Source organism: Gorilla gorilla, chromosome 9 (assembly GCF_029281585.2).
Source record: "Gorilla gorilla gorilla isolate KB3781 chromosome 9, NHGRI_mGorGor1-v2.1_pri, whole genome shotgun sequence".
Taxonomy (NCBI): domain Eukaryota; kingdom Metazoa; phylum Chordata; class Mammalia; order Primates; family Hominidae; genus Gorilla; species Gorilla gorilla.
The window spans coordinates 34,204,152-34,210,788 of record NC_073233.2 but is presented as its reverse complement, the minus strand read 5'-3'; positions in this window follow the sequence as shown (position 1 = coordinate 34,210,788).

Genomic DNA, 6,637 nt, shown 5'->3' with positions numbered 1-6,637 from the left:
CCTCTATTATCCTGCAGCTATTTGCACAGCTTGGCTGGGTGTCCCTGGTTCAGGGTCTCACAAGGCTACAGTCAGTGGGTCAACCAGGGCTGCAGTCATCTCACAGCTGCTCTCAGGTGTGATCTACTTCTGTGCTACTCACCTGACTGTTGGCAGGCCTAGGGTACTCCCCAGCTACTCACCAGCAATATTAGTTCCTTGGCTCAAGAGACTCTCCACAGGGCAGCTCACAACTTAGAAGCTGACCTCTGTCAGAGCACGAGAGAGAGAGAGAAAGAGAAGACAACCAAAACTGAAGCCACAGTCTTTTATAAGCAAATATTGGGGATAACATCCATTGCTTCTGCCATATTCTACTCATTAGAAGGAAGTGGATAAATTTATCCTCCCATCAAGGGGAGAGGATTATGTAGGACATGAATTCCAGGAGATGGGAATCACTGGGGGCCGTCTTCAAGATGGGTCACACCACAAGTTCAGGAAACAACCACTTTTCACAAAAAGAGGATAAATAACAGGTAAAAATTGCAGGAATTCCAAGATCAGCCTCTTCTGATTTCTGAAAATAATCAATTTGGAGAGTGGGCCAGGGTTCTATGACCAGGAGTAGCTGCAAGGGCTTCACTTAGTGACTCACAGACAGGGCGATTCCAAAGCACACACTTAACTCCGTGTCACAGGCAGCCAGTCAGTTGAATATGATAAGGTGACCATTGTAGGCAGAATAGTGACCCCCAAAGATGTCCACATCCTGATCTCCAGAACTTATGAATATGTGACCTTACAGGGCAAAGAGACTTTGTAGATATAATCAAGCTAGGGGGTCTTAAGATGAGGCAGAAATCTTGGATTATCCAAGTAGGCTGGATGCAATCATGAGGGTCCTTATATGTGAAAGAGGGAGGTAAGAGTCAGAGAAGGAGACATGATGACAGAAGCAGACGTCGGAGGGATGTGATTGCTGGCTCTGAAGGCGGATGGAAGCTATGAGCTAAGGAATGTGGGCAGTCTCTAGAAGCCAGAAAAGGCAAAAAAAAAAAAAAAAAAAAAAATAGATAAAATGGATTTTCACCTAGAGCCTCCAGAAAGACCGTGGCTCTGCTGCCATCTTGGTTTTAGGCCTTTGAGACCCATTTCAGATTTCCAGTCTTCAGAACTGTAAGATAAATTTTGTTTTTGTAAGCCACTAAGTTTGTAGTAATTTGTTACAGCAGCAATCGGAAACTAACATCACAGCCTGGTTCTTTTCTATTTTAATTCTTCCTGATCTTTGCCACCAGTTTTTCTGTTTATAAATAGTCACTATCTTCTTTTTTATATTTAAAATATTTTTATTTTTCATTATATAAGTAATATCAAAATACATATAAAAATGAAAACGTGTGTGAAAAGTGAAAACGTAACACATACAAATGAAATTTCTTATGATCATTCCCTCCAACCCATCATTCCACCAAGTAATCATGGTTGTAATTTTGGTGTATATCTTTCTAGACCATGTTCTACGTTCTTTCATTCCTAGATAAAATGCACACCCATTCAATAATTAGCTCTTTCAGCAAATATTTGTTGTGTCACTAATACACGTGAAGTACTATTCTAGATGCTGGAGATATACCCCCAAAGCCCTGGCTTCATGGAACTTACATGCATAAAAAATACACACTAGATGAGGAGGATCCTGCAATGGAAAACAAGGGGTTTTGAGCAAGGACCGTCAGTTGCATCTGTACTGTCCATTATGGTAGCCACTGGACACATGTGGCTATCAAACAATTTAAATGTGCCTAGACCTCATTGAGGTGTGTTGTAAGTGTAGGTACATACTGGATTTCAAAGACCGTATAAAAAAACAGAATGCAAAAATCTCATTGATTTTTATATTGATTACATATTGCAGTAATAATATTGTGGATATATTAATGGGTTGTAGAAAAGATATTATTAAAATGAATTTCCCATGTTTCTTTTTACTTTTACTAATGTAACTGTTAGAACACTTAAACTTACACATGTGCCTCGCATTATGGTTCTGCTGGGCAGCGCTGTGGTACATGTTTTGTAAAGAGGGCTCTGGCAGCTGGTGAATAGACAGCAGGAAGCAAGAGCAGATGTGTGGGGACCTGCACTGGAGGCTCTTGAGTCGCCCATACGGTGCCAGGTGAGGCAAAATGTTGGAGGAAGCCCCAGAGAAGTCCATTCGATAAATTTTGCCCTCCAATTCTTCTTGAACAAATTGGAGACAGAAAAGAAACACAAGTCCAAAAACTGAAAAATGGTGCTAAATGACATACGATCTATTGCCCTGTTTGAATGTCAGAAATGCATGAAAGACAATAGACTCTAAGTTTCTTCTGTCTCCTAATCCTATCAGAATTTCAGTGGAGTAAGGAGAGGAAGGAGTCTAGTCTAGAACTTCTTAATACATTTTCTTGATCATTAGTTAGAGCCCAGAAATTAGAGGCATTGAGCAGGTGGGGCCCCTTTCTTCACTTTGATTGGGTCCATCCAAGGTAAATTCCTTAGCAATACTGGGCTCTCCATCAAATTTAGGCTCCTCTCCACCTATAATGCCTTTTATAAGAGTTCCAGCGTTCATTACCCTGATCCCTGAAAATCTGGGGCTTCTGACCGCAACAGATTTTTAGCCACCTCCACCCCAAACCCAGGCAATCTCCAGGCTCTTTCAGGGGCCATGTGCAAAGCCTATATTCACAACTCTTCACCACCTATGTAGATGATTCCATGACCTCAGAACCAGTTCTCCCTGCCTCTTAAAACAATACAAAATTACTATACTGTGAAATTCACAACAAACATTTGCAAAGATCAAATTTTTATAATAACTCTCTGAAGTGGGCAGAGAAAGAGGAAAGAAAGAAGGCATTGAAGGAATGACTTTTTCTTAAGCCTTCGGTATTTTCCAGTACATTTCAGATCTGATTTGGCAGCAGATTATTCAATTAATCATTTTACAATTCACCTATTGATTTTTCTGTGATACAATCACCAGCTTCCTTGCACTGGAACACCTGGGCAGGTATGTGAATCTCTAGCACAAACACACACAGCCTCCTGGTGTTGGATATGTAAATCCATCCCAGACCTCTGGTCTCTCTCTTAGTTTCTATTCTTTAAGAAACGAAAGAGACTTTAAACCATAACTCTCCAATGAAGAAATTGAATATAAACTTAACTATATGGGCTTCATTTAAGAAAGGAATAGCCCTTTGAGCCCCAGATGGGAGACATAAAACTGCTGTTCCCTTTGTAGTCTCAGTTCCCTCTGGCCTTTCATAGTGTGGGCACCTTGCCTTGCTAATTTTTATTCTAACCAAGATATATATTTTTCATTCACTGCTGTCTTTATTACATGCTACTGCACATTACCAAATACATTATACATTTATAAAGACATATACATACATACACAGGGTTGTCCACAGCAAACTATGTGCATTGTTTTACATCAATTATTTAAGGATTCTTTTGAGAACACTTTTGACCACATGCAATTTTGCCTTAGGTGTTAACTTTGGAAACTAGCTTGACATAAAATGCAATGCCACTAACTTTTCTCCAATATTCCCCAGGTCTAATACAGGCCCAGGTATACAGCAAGAAACTGCATGATGAGTGCCATGCCTTTTGGACCACAAAATCTTCAGAGCTCCCCTAATACCAGTGCCCTCTGGCCTGATGGGTCAATCAGACCTTTGCCTGTTTCCTTTTCAGGGGGGCCTGAGAAACCTACTACTTCCCTTTTAGTGTCTCTGAATTCTGGGGTAAATAGAAAAAATTATCTAAAACAGGGTCCAAGAGAGCAATGAATGTTCTTTTGATACACTTGGAAAATGAATTGATCTCCTATCTCCAGAGGAAAAACACATGATGTTTTCCATCTGGCAAGGCTGTGGAAGAATAATGTTGTGGAAACAAGAGCCTATTCACTGAAGCCATTGTGGCACAGTCCTGCAGCTGGGAGTGGTGAGTTTACATCACCCCAACCACTTACAAAAACTGAAATGTGGAATTCTGTTTACTGGCAAGTGTTTTCAAACTCCCTCCTTCTCATCCCTTTGAGTAACTTTTGTCTAATAAATGACTAGATGTCATTATGTTATCTCAAAGTTAGAAGGGCAGTCAGAGGTCCTGTGGCCCTCAGACCATACAGTGTTTGATAAAGAGCTAACGCCCTTCCCCAGGTCCTAATTGTGATGCTTTGGGATACATGTAACATTATGCCCTGACTTAGACCTAAATATTAGAGGAAATTGCCTCCCACAGCCAGGAGCAGGAGATGAGTCTTAGGCATGGTACAACAGCAGTTCCACGATGTCATCAAAGACCCTTCCTCCTCCCAGTTCTCTGCTCTGCAACAGCTTCTTTCTAGGGCTGATTCCCCGTTTAGTCACAAGATACTTGTGTAGTTTCAGATGCCATGGCCAGGATCCAGAGGCAGGAGAGGAATGGTTTATTCTCATGCTTTTTAAAATAAAAAATATTTTCCCAAGCCCCTTACCAACCCCCAGCAGAGCTTCCTGCTCATCTCTTTGACAAGAACTAAGTTATGTGTCCACTACAAAATCAATCGCTGCTGGGGGAAGTGGGACACCCCATGACTGGTTTGACTAGTCTGAATCCAGTTGAGCTGGGAGTGGGGGCAACTGCCATTGAGGCATATGACTTGTGGAGGAGGGAATGGATCTCTGGGTGGGGAAAGAGGGAGGAGATGTTCTATCAGTAAGAGAAAAAGAGAAGAAATGAATTTTTGAGTAGACAACAATATCTTCTATATTCATCCACTTGTAGAACACAGATGGTGGGATAACCAAGTATATAAGATTGTCATTACAAACATAAATAGAGGTTTATGTCACTTGATGTTGAAATTATCAAGATTCTTTATTTGACTTTTTATCCTACTTCTCTCACTCTTGGATCTCAAATTATAGGCTTTCACAATCACTGTTATTATTTAAAATCACTGAGCACTTAATACATGCCAGGCACTGTGCAAACTTCCTCTCATGAAATTCTCCTTTAATTTCTCACAACAGCCATATAAAATACATCCTGTCATCCTCATTTTACAGTCAGGCAAACTAAGGATGTGAAAGGTAAGTCGCCCAAATTTGTACAATTAGTAAAGTGGAGGAGCCAGACCTGGAATCACGTTACTAAAATTCCAAGTGAACAATCATTCCTTCAGTAGATAAGTCTCCATGCTAGGTTCTGGGGATAGTGGTAAACCAAACAGACACAGTTCTTGCCTTTGTGGAAGCTACAGTCTAGTGGAATAGAAAAATAGGAAACAAATACATTACACAAATGCTACAAAATTCTGGTAGGTATTACCAAAGAAAAAGAGTGAAGGATTGAACAAGGGCCCTTGTTTATACTGTGGTGATCAGAAAAATCCTTTCTGGAAGGTGACTTTATGCTAGATCCTAAGCAGTAAGAGCCATATGAAAAGAGAGATTGAAACATTCCAGGGAAAGGACCTGAGCTGGAAAAAGGCTGGCACATTTAACACACTGACCAAAACCACTGTGACTGAGTGAAAGGAGAACAGGTAGAGCAGTGCAGGGGAAAGGAGAGGGAGGCACCAGGCAGGTCATTTGGGCCTCTATGTCCCTTAAGAATATCAGATTTTATTCTAGATGCATTCTGAAACTACTGAGGAGTTTTAACCAGAAAACTAAAGTGATTAGATTTGCATCTTAAAACCTGATCACTCAAACTATTGTTTTGAGAAGAGATGAGTTGGAGAAAAAGATGTGAAGAAATTAGTTGGGAGGATATTGTATATACCAGGAAAGCAGTGATGGTAAGTGACTGTGGAGATTGAGAGAAAAAGGTGGATTCAAGAGATGTACTACAGGTAGAAGTGACAGGATTAGATGGGCTCACATACGACAATAAGGGGAAGAGAGGAGCTAAAGATGATTCTTAGCTTTGGATCCTACAACTGGGTGCTAAAAAGGGGGGTCACTGAACTAAAATGAAAGATCAAGGTTTAGTTTGAGACATGTTAAGTTTGAAAGGTGAGGTGTCAAGTAGGTTATTGCATGTAATATCTGGAGCTGAGAAATTTGCTACAGATGTGTTTGAGCATAGTTGGCATATAGATGGTATTTAAAGCCTTGAGAGGAAAGACTATATTGATGGTATTTAAAGCCATTTAAGGGATATTGATGGTAATTAAAGCTTAGGAAAATTCTTCTAAGACAAAAGAAAACAGAGAGCCCAGAACCATCATTTAGAATACTAGTATCAAAGGAGGTTGGAGTCGGCAGAGAGCTGGGAGGAAAACTAGAAGAGTGAGACATTAGCCAAGTCAAATACAGGAGTGTTTCAGGAAGAGAGTGGTCAGTTACATTGTTTGCCACTGAGAGTCAAGTATAAAGCCTGCGTTTATGTATGGAAAGGATCCATCTGTGGGTCAATACTCTGAATTTAAAAGGATGCACACCAAGGCACATCCTTATGAAATTCCATTACATTGCAGACTAAAAATAAGATTCTAAAATCTTCAGAAGTGGTGACAGTGAGACAATGGGAACAAGCCACATACAAAGAGTTGGCTTTAGGATAGCATAAGACTTCTCTAGGGGAATAAAAGCTAAAATACAAA